This window comes from Triticum aestivum, chromosome 6A (assembly GCF_018294505.1).
Source record: "Triticum aestivum cultivar Chinese Spring chromosome 6A, IWGSC CS RefSeq v2.1, whole genome shotgun sequence".
Lineage (NCBI taxonomy): Eukaryota > Viridiplantae > Streptophyta > Magnoliopsida > Poales > Poaceae > Triticum > Triticum aestivum.
Window position 1 is genome coordinate 243,351,854 of NC_057809.1, and position 14,194 is coordinate 243,366,047.

Here is a 14,194-nt window from a genome sequence, read left to right on the forward strand (position 1 = left end):
GGTGTATCCACCATGTATATGTCATATGACGAGTTGGCTTTCCAGTGCCCTATAAGCTCTGGTTCATGTTCGTCTCCTACATCGTCGTCCATACCGTCGATGTCTTCGGAGTCGAAGTCGAGCATGTTGGTTAAATCATCGATAGTGGCTACAAAGTGGGTGGTGGGTGGGCGTCGAATTTCTTTGTCGTCCGCATCCCAATACTGTTGGCCATAGTCCCGCCAGGGCTCTCCTGACAGAAAGAGAGACCTTAGTGAATTCAGAATGTCGCCGAAGGGCGAGTGCTAAAAGATATCCGCGGCGGTGAATTCCATGATCGGCGCCCAATCGGATTCGATTGGCAGGGGCGCGGATGGTTCAGAGTCCGGAAAAGAGTCCGACACCTTGGAGTCACGGGCTACGCACAGGATTATGCTAGTGTTTGGCTCGATCGCCGTTGAGACTGCATCCCCAGAGGTGGTGTCTAACCACCCGTCTTCGATGGGCGCAGTTGGCTCCGAACTAAGGGTCAGAGCTGATGCAGGCGCGGCCTCTGGGGTACTGTTCGGCGGCAGAGCTAGGTCATACCCATCGCGACAGTGCGGCGCGCCCGGCTGTGGCTCGAATCCATCGAAGACCAAGTCTCCGCAGATGTCGGCCGTGTAGTTCAAACTTCCAAATTTAACCTGATGGCCAGGGGCGTAGCTTTCAATCTGCTCTAGATGGCCAAGCGAATTAACCCGCAGTGCAAAGCCGCCGAATACGAAGATCTGTTCGGGGAGAAAAGTCTCACCCTGGACCGCATCGCTATCGGTGAGAGTAGGAGCCATGAAGCCTAACGGCGATGACACAGAGGAACTCTCAATGAAAGCACCAATGTCTGTGTCAAAACCGGTGGATCTCGGGGAGGGGGTCCCGAACTGTGCATCTAGGCTGGATGGTAACAGGAGGTAGGGGACACAATGTTTTACCCAGGTTCGGGCCCTCTTGATGGAGGTAAAACCCTACGTCCTGCTTGATTAATATTGATGATATGGGTAGTACAAGAGTAGATCTACCACGAGATCAGAGAGGCTAAACCCTAGAAGCTAGCCTATGGTATGGTTATATGTTGTCCTACGGACTAAAACCCTTTGGTTTATATAGACACCGGAGAGGGTTAGGGTTACACAAGGTCGGTTACAAAGGAGGAGATATCCATATCCGTATAGCCTAGCTTGCCTTCCACGCCAAGTAGAGTCCCAACCGGACACGAGACGAAGTCTTCAATCTTGTATCTTCATAGTCTAACAGTCTGGCCAATGGAGATAGTCCGGCTGTCCGGAGACCCCCTAATCCAGGACTCCCTCACCCCCTCATGCCTGATTGGTCAAGCCTTAGCCGGCTTCCGGGCTCTCGCTGCCCTGTAGGCCCCTCCGCCTGGAGGCCGTACCGACAGTTCATCATGGGAACAGGGCCATGCCCGCCAACAGTGATCTCCTCTTGTATGGAGCATTGTGGCCATGCCTGGCCCTGGACATGGGGGATCGGCTACACTGTAGCCTCACCATGGCCCGAGTGCGCTGCGGGCCGCCTGCCAGGAGTCGGCCTCTCTAGAGGCTGCCCGCAGGAAGTTGGCCCGTCTTGGAGCCGCCTTCTTGAACTCGGCCGCCTTCCGGCAGCCGGCCACCAGAAGGCGGCACTTCTTCTTGATGTCTTGAAGGGCGCAGCCAGCCCCGATGTCTTGAAAGGCTCAGGGTCCCGGGTGGGCTACCCGTGGCCCATTACTCCGACAGTAGTTCCCGAAGCTGGTAAGCCAAGAAGCCTCAGCAATTTCCTCCTCTGAATGCTCTGGTCTGAATCCTCGTCTGACTCCTAATGTGCCGAGTGGAGGGAGTCGGCCACCGCCAGTCGGATTCGTCTAAAAACTTTGAATGCGATGGCAGGAACCAGGTGGCTTATTAGTGAAGCCTCCAAGCCCGCCACCTACTGTGGGCACACCACTTGGCATTAACCAACCGGACCAGCCTGCCAGCCCACGCGCGCGATGGGACATGACAGCGAGATGGGCCCGCCATTACCGGGCCTCGGCACGCGAGCGGATCCGCCGCGGCCGAGGCGGCCGATTGAGCTTCCCCGCGGAGTTACCATGCATGGTAACTCGCGCGATAAACGGGGGGACATGGGGTCATGGGCACAGTTAATCCCACGATCCCCACTCTCGCCCCCTTGGCTTCGTAGCCCGAGGGATATAAGTAGGGGGAGCGGCAGAGAAAGCGCGCCCTCCTCCCCCTACTCTTGCCTCTTTCTTCCTCCTATCACCGCGGCACCCTCGAACTCCGCCAGAGCATTGCCGCCGCCTGCTTTCGTCAGCTCTTTCGCCCCGAGCCCTTCTTAGCCCTGCTGCGATCCCAGCTCCCTCGCCGCGCCACTTTCCTAGCCAAGCTCTTCATGGCGCGCGAGCGGGGAGGAGACTGGGACGGGCCGAACGTCAATGACGACCACATCGCTTTCCTCCACGACACGCGGTGTCTCACCGGCGCCGGTTACGTGAAGGCATGCGTGCCTCCCGAGGGGGAGATTTTGCCAGCACCGGGAGAGGGCGACCGGGTCGTCTTCCATTCGCACTTCATCCGTGGCTTCGGCCTTCTGGTGAGCGGCTTCCTCCGCTCGTTCCTCGACTTCTACCATATTCAACCTCACCACATCACGCCCAATACCGTGATGCTTCTCTGCGGCTTCGTCACCATGTGTGAAGGCTACCTCGGCATCCCCCCCACCATCATGTTGTGGGGAGCCTTCTTCTACACCAAGTTGGGCACCTCAGTCCGGGAGGTGGCTGCCCGGTGCGGTGCCTTCTTCGGCGTGCGTCATCCGTCTCCAAGGAATGCCTTCCCCTCCATCAAACTGCCATCGCCCGAGTCCGAGTGCTGATGGAAGCCGAAGGCCTCAAAGCGTCCGACCTGTTGGTCGCCTTTGTCACGCGCCGGGTTCTCCTGCTCCAAGGCTGGCCTCACTTGATCTGCCGGATGAGTGGGCACCGTGAGCTGTGCCGGTTGAGCACCAAGGAGATGCCAGCTGCCGAGGTAGCGAACTTGGTCAACGAGATCTCCGACCTCAAGCTGGACGTGTCCTGGCAATTCGGCAAGCAGCCGTACTACCGCGCAGACCCGCCACCTGCCGTAAGCTTCTTTAACTTTTTCCCTCTTTCACGCTTAATCTTGATTCCATCTTGCTGATCCGACCAGTCGGCCTCTTAATTTTGAAACAGATCTACATGCCGAGGCGAGAGCCACCTTCGTGGGCGGCAGGAGGCCCCTACCTGCCGGACCGAGCCGTGAGCGACGTGGACGACACCGACTTGGGGGCGGCCGCCTTGGAAGATGACGCCACAAGCGGCTTCTATGGAGCAGGCGGCTCCGAAGAAGGAGTCGGTGTAGAGTCATGGTCGAACGACTTCGAGGAGGAGGAGGAGGAACCGCGCCCTTCACGAGGTGCCAGCAAGTTGGACGCGGGCCCCTCCGCCGAGCCGTCTGGCCGAGGTGGTATGCAAAAGCGTAAACAGGGCGCCGCCTTATTTAGCAGCGCGCCGAAGAAGGCCAAGAATCCGACCGCCATGACCATGCGGAAGGAGGCCCCCGAGAAGGCGGCCGAGTTCCAAAAACTCCCGAAGGCGCCTCCCATGGTGTGGACGTAGGTATCTTTTTCTCGTGCCTTCCTTTCTTGTCGATTTTATCTGAGCTTCTCCTCCTTGTCTTCTTGATTTAGGACCCCGCTCTCACTCGAGAAGTCGGCTGCCGCCTCCTTTATCGGGTCGTCGGAGGCCTCCACCACCAGCCGGTGAATCGATGCCGCGGCCGACCTCCGGGAGGCGCGGGAGCGAAACGCGCGTGAGGTGTGCAAAGAGAAGGAAGCCGCCCGCTGGGAGAAGGCGGAGGCAGACAAGGCGGAGGCCGCCGTGCTGAAGAAGCTAGCGGAGGCCGAGGCTGATGCCGCCGCAAAGAAGCGGCTTGAGGAAGCCGCGCGCCGCCAGGAGCCGGTCTTCGTTGTCCCCCTGAACTCAGCACCGCCACCACTAGAGTTTGTGGCACCGACTGGGGGTGCTAGCGACGACCACTTGGTCATGGAGAGGGAGGGCGGCAATGTCATCATGCCAGACGTAGTCATGCCTCTAGCACCGCCGTCCGAAGGAGCGCAGGACACGCAGCCGGCCGACTCGCCAGTGCCACCAGCCGGCAGCGAGATGGTGACGGGCCCAACTCCTGAGATACACACACACCATCGCGCTGCCGGTTTGCAAAGGCGGCCTTGGCACCATGCCCGCTGGAAGTCGGTGTCGCGAGCTCATCAATCCCAGACACCGAGGCGACCAACACCGCGCCCGCCGACTGGGTGCGAGGAGGCAGGATGGGCCCTTTGAACCAGGCGATCCTAGACGTCCAAAGCAAGCTTCGAGCTGAAGCCGATGTGCTAAAGCGGTGCAACCAAGAGTTCCTGGAGTCACGAGCAGCCATCGCGGTATGCATCTTCATCTTTGATTCTTGCGTTTTTGTACTTCTTTGCAGGGGCGCGCCTACGCACCCACTGGTTGTAGCCCCCGAGCTTCGGGCCGGCTACTGAGCAGGCGACTCAGAGCGTTATTTGGCGGGCTCCGAGTACTGACTTCATCTGCTATCTTCTTTATAGGACTATCACAACCCCTGCGCAATCGCCTTCAACTCTAACATCCGAGAGCTGGACCAGCGGGCCGTCGACTTGTCCGAGAGCTGGAGTAAGTCCATGTTTCCTTTCTCTGCGGGGGCGCGCTGGTGCACCCGCGGGCTGTAGTCCTCGAGATTCGGGCCGACTACTGAGCAGTCCGGCCGGATCTCTGATACGTCTCCAATGTGTCTATAATTTTTTATTGCTCCATGCTATATTATCTACTGTTTGGACATTATTGGGCTTTATTATACACTTTTATATTATTTTTGGGACTAACCTATTAACCGGAGGCCCATCCCAGAATTGTTGTTTTTTTACCTATTTTAGGGTTTCAAAGAAAAGGAATATCAAACGGAGTCCAAACGGAATGAAACCTTCGGGAACGTGATTTTCTCACCGAACATGATCAAGGAGACTTGGACCCTATGTCAAGCAACCAACAGGGAGGCCACATGGTAGGGGGCGTTGTCGGTGTTCTGGGATCGGGGGTCCCCAGACTTGCCTGCCTGCGGCCTGCTGCACGGCTCAAGTGGGGGCCCGGCGCGGCCCATCTTCATCAGCTCAAGCTCAAGACCCTCGCGAGGGGCCAAGCCTCGCGGGGCAGATGACCGGAAACTTCCTCAGAGGCAGCCTCATCAGGCAGGCTCGCGAGGAGGCGGAGAGATCAAGGCAGGGGTACCTCACGAGGAGCCCATGATGCAAGCCATGACGATCGAGACCAGGCGGGCGCCGGCCTATGCAGTGTCCTTGTTTCCCCTTTGGTGGAAAGGGGGCAAGCACAGGCCAAGGCACCGGGCAAAGGTCACCAATCCGGTGCAATGAGACCAAGACCAACAGAGCGGCAGGACGGAGGTCATTGTGGAGCCCAAGACAGCGTCATCACCAGTGCTTTTGCCAGCTGAAGACCACCTTTAGTCAGGATAACTTTTACTAGATGTTCCCCTTCAAAATGGCCAATTGTTGGCGCCCTTCCCGCTCATTATTTGGGGAGAGGCCCGGGGGCTCTAGAAATAGAGCTAGCCACCACAGAGTAGTGGGCGGACAAGCAGGGACCGAAAAAGAGAGATAGAGAGAGAGAGAGGCGATTGAACTCACCCAGGCAGTTCATCGCACCAGCTCAAGAACACCTCTCGCGAGGCTGTTCTTCCCTTGTACTGTTCATCATCCGCACCTGAGGCAATCCACCACACCACACACTGGAGTAGGGTATTACTCCACAATGGTGGCCCAAACCAGTATAAACCTGGTGTCCCTTGTGCTGTTCGTTGTTTCCTGCTTAGATCACGCAAGGAGATTGGACATAGATCGGTAGGGGAGAGATCTCCGTGCGCACCCCAGTGTTCAAACCTCAAGGGTCTGCCAGAATCCGAAATCCAACATTTCGCGCGCCAGGTAGGGGTGCGCCGGAATCTTTCTTCCACTATTCGCGTACGATCTCCCGTCGTGTCCATGGGTGACGCTCGCCAGGCTCGCACCGAGCGCCGGGCTGCTCTCGCCACCCGCGTCGCCTAGACAGCACCCGTCGGCGGACGCTCTCGTCGTTCACCGTCGCCTGCCGCCAACGCCACCACCGGCCCGGCGGGGAACGAGCAGCAGGCCTCGTCCCAGCATCCTTCGGTGCGGCGGGAGGGCCACACCGCCCCACCATCGCTGACTCCAGCCGCTTCATCATCCCACGCCCGTCGCGCCCCCACAGATGCGCACGCTGCACTGCTCCTGGCAAGAGAGCTCTTGCACTACCGCCCCGTCGACGACCTCTACGAGGACTGGCTCGCGCGCATCACCGAGCTCGTCAGCGCCGCAGGGGGCTCCCCCCTTCCCGTCCCTCTTGCTACCTCACCCTCCATTCCGCACGGGAGGCGGGGATCAGGAGGCGCCTCCACCACCTCCTCCCGAAGAAGGCGCCCTGGCTCCAATGCGCGCAGCCCCAGGGCGAGACCCTCCGCGTCCGGCGCCTGCGCAGCAAGAAAGGAGCTGCCAAGAGATCCCTACGAGCTATGCATCGAAGCCGCCAACGGAGACGAAAGGGTCATGGCGAACTGGTTTCCCATGGCGCTCAAGGACGGGGCCCGCACCTGGCTCCTGAACCTGGCTCCTGGCACAATCTCCCCCTGGGACGAGATGCGCACTCGCTTCATCCCCAACTTCCAGGGCACTCGCGACCGGCCCCCGGCCATGAGCGATCAGCACCACATCAAGCAGCAGCAAGGGGAAACCCTGAAGAAATACATCTAGCGCATCAACAATGCTCGCCTCAAGATCCCCAAGGTGACAGAAGAAGCCATCATCTTGGCCTTCTCCAACGGCGTACGCGACATCAAGATGAAGGAGGAGCTAGCAATCCATGAAGACCTGTGCACATCCATGGAGCTGTTCAACTTAGCGACCAAGTGCGCCAGGGCAGAGGAAGGGCGCCTTTCCCTCTTCGAACTCCCGGCTGCAGACCCAGAAGAGAAGAAACCCAAGGCCAAGGATGTGAAGCACAAGGGGGCTGTCGTGTTGGCAGCGGAACCAGACACCAAGCGAGGCAAAGATCAGCTTGAGTCATCCAAGGGCAGCCGGTACTGCGTGTACCACGACCTCCACACCCACAACACTAACGAATGTCAAGAGCTCAGGGCCGTGAGAGATGGACGTGTCGGCCGATACCCCGAACGCAACGATAGGGGCTATGGCCGAGGAGGAGGAAGAGGTGGCGGACGATGGGAAGACCGTGGCCCTCGCCAAAGGTGGCATGACCAACCTCGCGAGGATTGCTGGCAGGACCATCCTCACGAGGGAGGCTGGAGAGATCAGCCTCGTGAGGATCACCCGTATGGCAACGCATGCCTTCCTCCTCTCCCGCCACCGCCAAGGAGGAACGAAGACCAACATCAAGGCGAGGGGGCTGTGGGCTTCTAGGAGCCGCGCGCAATCGCTTGCATCTTGGGTGGCGCGAAGGCCCCATCCTCATAGCGCATCTTCAACTAGTTTGCTCACGAGGTGAATGCAGTCCTCCCCAAGCTTAAGGCCACGCACCCTCTCAGGTGGTCTACGTGGGCTATCACGTTTAGCTCAGCGGATCAGCTCAAGTGCGCAGTAACGGCCGAAGTCCTCCCAATGCTTTGCTCCCCAGTCATCAGCAATGTGCAGGTCACCAGGACCCTCATTGATGGCAGAGTAGGACTCAACATCCTGTCCGTCGAGACGTTCGACAATCTACAAGTGCCGTACGATCAGCTCCAGCCGATCAAGCCCTTCTCAGGAGTCACTGATGGTTCCACTGTTCCCATAGGGCAGGTTCGCCTTCCAGTCATCTTCGGACAGTGCAACAACTACCGCATGGAGCTCATCGACTTCGATGTCGCCCACATCCGCCTGCCATACAACACCATCCTCGGGTACCCAGCCTTGGCCAAGTTCATGGCGGTGACTCACCATGGATACAATGTCCTCAAGATGCCAGGAAGCAGTGGAGTCATCACCGTACCCTGTGAAGAAAGGGACGCAGTGTGTTCACTCGAGCGCACGTTCCAAGCCGCAGCAATCGAAGACATGGACCACAGGAACGGAAGACATCCCGAGGCGACCCTTAAGAAGCAGAAGGTTTCGCCTGGCCCAAGCCACAAGGAGGTAGGCGCCTCCGGAGGTGTTGCGTCACGGTCCATGCCCAATCAGGGAGCGCCACCCTCTCTCGCATAGGAAGGCGCGCTCGGCGCCCTCCTTGGGCAGGGCTCGGGCGCTCTTTTTTGGAGAGCCACCGACTTTGCCAAGGTTGCGATGGAGGCCCTCGGGCACCACTTGGATGGGTGCTTCCAGGAGCTACAGGAGTCGAGAGTCATGCGCGGCAGCCGCCGCTTGCCCACCGTAGCCCCACATCCAGGCGAGGATGGTGGGCTGCGCATCTGCATCAACGTGCCAGGGCTCAACCGAGCCGTGTCTTAGGAGTGCCTCTGGCCTTCGCGCGTGGGGCGTTGCGAGGGTCCTCCTCACAGCTACGTTCGCATGCCTCTCAGCCTGCCGAATGCGGTCGCCGCTCATCAGCGCCTGCTGAGGAGCATTCTGGAGTCCCAGGAGGTCAGGCATTGTGCGGTCCTGGCGGAGATGGTGATGGCTCTCGGAGATCCACCTGTTCCCCCGGAGCCTCCCGAGACTCCTGGGCCTGGGGGCTCGTGAGATTCAACGTCTTAATCGCGCATCGCCCGCTTTTTCAACATCACTCCATCTTCAACGGCACCAGGTGACACCTTTCTAAGTTCCGTTCTTAGCTGGTAGCGCCCACAGGGCCGCATCATTCCCAGGTTGCATGGGTCCGTCCCTGCGGCATGTATCCGTTTTGCTTATGCTCTTTACTTACCTTGTTGGGGGCGCACCTCGGGCTGCATCATCCCCGAGCTGATCAGGCCTGGCCCAGCGGTGTTTGCTTTTCCCGCGTCTACTTAAAATGAATTTGCTCTTTCGTGCAAAATTGTCAGCTGCTGCTTATCGCGGACTTCTCCGCTTTCATGCAAAGCGCTTGCATGTTAAAAGGGGGTACCTGAGCATCGCGACTCATGGGTTCCTACTGGCTCTCCAGCCCTCATCCCCTGGCCTTGACCCACGGCATCGCGACCTGTCATACCAGCGGCGGCTGAGCTAGCTTGAGCGCCGGGACCTGAGGACGTAGAGCATTTGCATTCTAATCACCCTACAGGAACACACCATTGATAAAGGCCCAGAGCCAGGCGCAACCAGCCTCGAGGTAGGGCCTCATGAGTCCCGCGCTGGCTCACGAGTGCCCAGATACACCTCTCCTAGCCCTACCGTGTCGGCCACGTGTCAGGGCGGGGATGTACACGCCGCGGGGGCTCCTCCCGGAGGGGAGCCCCCTCCCATGTACCAGTGGGAGCACCATGCTCCGCGCTGGCTGACGACACTGCCGAGGAGTGGCTATGCCTGTACACATACGGAAGCGCTATGCTCCGCGCTGGTGATAAACAACTGATGGCGGCCTACGGTTGTACCAACCTCAGGGAGCCCAGAGCTCAGTGTCCGGCACCATCGCAACGCCTCCCCTCGGGAGCACCGCAAGAGGGGGGTGGACACGGGAGCTATGCCTGGGCCTCGCCCGAGCACACGCCACCCAGCCAGGTCCCTCGGACCTGGTCGTCACGCGCCCCTCCCCGAGCGGAGCCAAGGTATGGAAACCCGTTTGAACATCAAGGGAGACTCCTGAGCATCATGACTCAAGAGCTTAACTTGCCTCGTAGCAACTCGCTCCTTAGTCCCGTCCTGGTTTCCGGTCGGGGCTAACGCTGGGTGAGGTATGTGCGGGGCCGGCCCCCTGCCGACGCAGAACGATTAATCCACTCCTCATTCCCCCCTTTTTTACTACTTGTTGCTTGCGTGTCAAGGGGGACTCTTGAGCATCGCGACTCAGGAGCCTAACTTGCCATGTAGCCCCTTGCTCCTTAGTCCCGTCCTGGTTTCCGGTCAGGACTAATGCTGGGTGAGGTATGCGTGGGGCCAGGCCCTGCCGAAGTAGAGCACGAGCATGTAGGGGAGAAAAATGCATATTCCAGGAAATTCAAAGCAAATATTACAATCCAAAGATTGTTTCACGATGCCAAACACAGGTTTAAACGCCTCCGCGAAGCATGGTGCATGTTGCATGAATAAAAACAGGACAGAAGCCGCGAAGGGATCACTGTCCAGTGGCGCCGCCGCCCGTGGTGGAGTCACGCTGGGCGACTCCGCCTCCCGGGGCCGCGGAGCTGGCGGCACCGCACCCGGGCAAGATGCTGAAGGCGCGGAACCTCCCCAGCAAAGCTTCGGCTCGGCCTTTCACGGCCTCAGCGGCAGCGGCGGCGAGGTAGCCGCTCACGGGTTCCAGCAGGCTGTTGAAGTCGACGTCGGGATCGCGCAGGTAGACGTGGTTGAGGACATGCGTCAGCGCCGCAGAAGACAAGGCACGCGCCTCGGCCTCGGCCGTGGGGCCAAGGCCGTCCACGACATCTTCAAGCGCACGGACCAGGAAGGGAAGTAGCTTGGCGGGGCCATCCTCCGCATCGGCCAACGGCTCCTCCAAACCACTCTCGTAAAGCGTCTTCTGCGCAGCACAATCGCTCTTCTCCATCTTCGCGAAGGCCACCCGATCCTCCGCCAGGACCTTTGCCTTGGCGTCTAGCTCGATCCTCTCCGCCTTCAGCGACCGCTCCAGCATCTCCAATTCGCCATGGCAGTCATCAAGCTTGGCGTCCCAGTCCTTGACGGCGGCCTCCCGGGCCTTCATTTCCTTCTCTTTCTCCTGGCGGCCGTGGACCTCCTTGGTGAGTTCGTCGCGTAGGCCTTGCAGCTCGGTCTCCAGCGCCTCGCAGCGAGCCTTGGCAGCCACAGCATCGCCCAGGGCAGCATCGCGAGCGGCCTTGGCTTGGTTGGCGGCCTGCTTCTCCCCATCAGAGGCCGCCACGGCCTGGCTCAGCGCTGTTCGGACGGAGGCAGCGGAGCGGGCCCAGCCAGAAGATAGGTCCAAGTGTCCAGCCACTAGGCGAGGGTCCGCACTCAGAAGATCCTCCTACAGCTGGCTCAGTTCGATGGCGACCTGGTCCAGCACGGCGGCAGGGGGAACAGAAGAAGCAGGAACCGACGGAGTAGGCGAAGAGGACGGCGGCGTGATCATGGTTTGGCAGGAATGAACCCCGTGGGCCTTGGTCGCCCCGGCTACAACATCGAGCGCAGTCGACCCCAGGGTCAGTGGGGGCACGGGGGCTGACTCCTCGCCAAGGCGTCCCTGCGGCCTCGCGGAGACGATCGGACCGGGGAGGCACGAGCCTCACCGTCTTTCCCCTCAGCGGACGAAGGCGCCATCCCAACAGGTGGACTCGCCCCCGAGCAGGGCCACAGAAGCCCCTTTCAACCTCTTCATCGCAGGCGCCGGCGTGACAAAGAATATGGACGTCAAGCCTCGGTGGCAGAAACCAAGCAAAGCACGAATCGAGCACTTACTGGTCGTCACTCACGGACCCAAGCAACCTCCGGCCAAACTTGAAGCCCGAGAGCCTGCAGCTGGGGTCAGCCTCGGGAGGCCCGGAAGCAGAGGGCGCATCAGGAGGGCTGGAGCTGGCCTCAGACCGCCCGGGAACCAGCCCCGACCTGCCCTTCCTTGTGACCAAGGGAGAGTCCTCCCCTCCTGGCCTAGCGTCGGCCTCGTCGTCGTCCGGCATGGAGCGGAGGGCTTGGGACCTGTGCCGAGGGAAAGACTCCCTCGACTCCTCGCTAGTCTCCTCAGACTCAGACTCTTCCTCCTCCACCTCTTCTTCCCCCTCCCTCTCGCTGGAGCTGTCGGAGGACACGTTCACCATCGCCAGCACCGCAAGACCCTCGGGAGCTTCCGCGGGCACCAACCCCTCACCATTGAAGGTGGGCATGGCATTTACTATCTGCTCCCAGTCGTCATGAAGGAACAGGGGAATGGGGGAGCCCACTGGCCTCACCACGTTTCACCCAACCAAGGAATGGAGGGCCGCGACGAGATCCTCATCGGTCAGGGCCTTAGAGCTTAGGCGCAAGACAACATCCGCTTCCCCAATCCTCCACAACGGGAGCGAGTGCTCCTGGAGTGGAGCCACCCGGTGCACCAAGAACTCCCGCAGGAGCGTGGCCCCGGTCAGCTTAGCTGCCCCCAAGTTGCTTGGCCTCACGTCCGCGTTCATCCTCTTCAGCACTGCCCTCGCACGAGGATCGACGAGCTCCGTGCGGGACCACGCGTCGACAGCCTTGGGCTGCCCCGTAGGCAACACCAGACGGGGGTGGAGGTGCCCGACGTCCACCATGACCCACTTGCTCCGGAAGCCTTCGATTCTCTTCCCAGGTTTCGAGATAGCATTGGAATTGGAGTATGCGATGAAGCTCGCACATGCGGAGATATGGCCACCAGAAACCCGGAGGGAAAAATAGTGACGCAACAAGGCCATCGAGGGCTTTACCCCGACATGAGCCTCACAGTAGTAAGCAAAGATCGCCATGAGATGAACAGAGTTGGGGTGGAGATGCAGAGCCTGCAAGTTGTACTGGCGGAGAACAGCAAAGAAGAACTCAGAGGAAGGAGGCACCAGACCGGCGACAATGGCGCTCACAAAGAGCGGATAGTAGGTGCTCCCCCTGCCTTCAGGATGGTCGGAGCCGACCTTGAGCACAGTCGCCCCCTTGCTGCCCTGTGCCACCGTCATCAGGCGCGTGAGGACGAGGTTCTTCTCCGACGGGTTTGGGGAATCTAGAGCCGGCGAGTACCAGGCCTCGGTCGAGGACTTGCGGGGCGCCATGGCGTGCCAGGTGAGGAGGATTGAGACATATCTGGAGGATTTCGGGAGCAAGATGGAGGAGAGCGAGAAATGGGATTTGGGGGCGAGGCGAACAAGAACAAAGCAAGTAAGTCTGGCCCGGGCACCTCTTTTGTCAGATGGACAGTCGCTGAGGCATCATGAGGAAGCGCAGACGCCCACGTCTAATCAATCACAACGCGGCGCCCAAGGCCACATGCTCTTGGGGGCCCGCGGCGCTTCGCGCTTGCCCCTTCGCTTCCCTGCTAGGCCAAGCCCGGGCATGCCTTGGGACCGGGGGCTACTGTCGGCGTTCTGGGAACGGGGGTCCCCAGACTTCCCTGCCTACGGCCTGCGGCGTGGCTCAAGTGGGGGCCCAGCGCGACCCATCTTCATCAGCTCAAGTTCAATACCCTCGCAAGGGGCCAAGCCTCGCGGGGCGGATGACCGGAAGCTTCCTCAGATGCAGCCTCATCAGGCAGCCTCACGAGGATGCGGAGAGATCAAGGCAGGGGTACCTCACGAGGATCCCGTGATGCAAGCCATCACGATCGAGACCAGGCGGCCGCCGGCCTGCGCAGAGTCCTTGTTTCCCCATTGGTGCAAAGGGGGCAAGCACAGGCCAAGACATCGGGCAAAGGTTACCATTCCGGTGCAACGAGACCAAGACCAACAGAGCGGCGGGAAGGAGGTCACCATGGAGCCCAAGACGGCGTCATCACCACTGCTTTTGGCAGCCGAAGACCACCTTTAGTCAGGATAACTTGTACTAGATGTTCCCCTTCAAATTGGCCAATTGTTGGCACCCTTCCCGCTCATTATTTGGGGAGAGGCCCAGGGCCTCTATAAATAGAGCTAGCCAGCACAGAGTAGAGGGCGGACAAGCAGGGATAGAAAAAGAGAGATAGAGAGAGAGAGAGAGGCGATTGAACTCACCCAGGCAGTTCATCGCACCAGCTCAAGAACACCTCTCACGAGGCTGTTCTTCCCTTGTACTGTTCATCATCAGCCCCTGATGCAATCCACCACAACACACACTAGAGTAGGGTATTACACCACAAAGGTGGCCCGAACCAGTATAAACCTTGTGTCCCTTGTGTTGTTCGTTGTTTCCTGCTTAGATGACGCGAGGAGATTGGACGTAGATCGGTAGGGGAGAGATCTCCGCACGCACCCCAGTGTTCGAACCTCAAGGGTCTACCGGAACCCGAAATCCGATAGGCGTGCCTTCCCCCCCCAGGCATGCCCTCCACCCT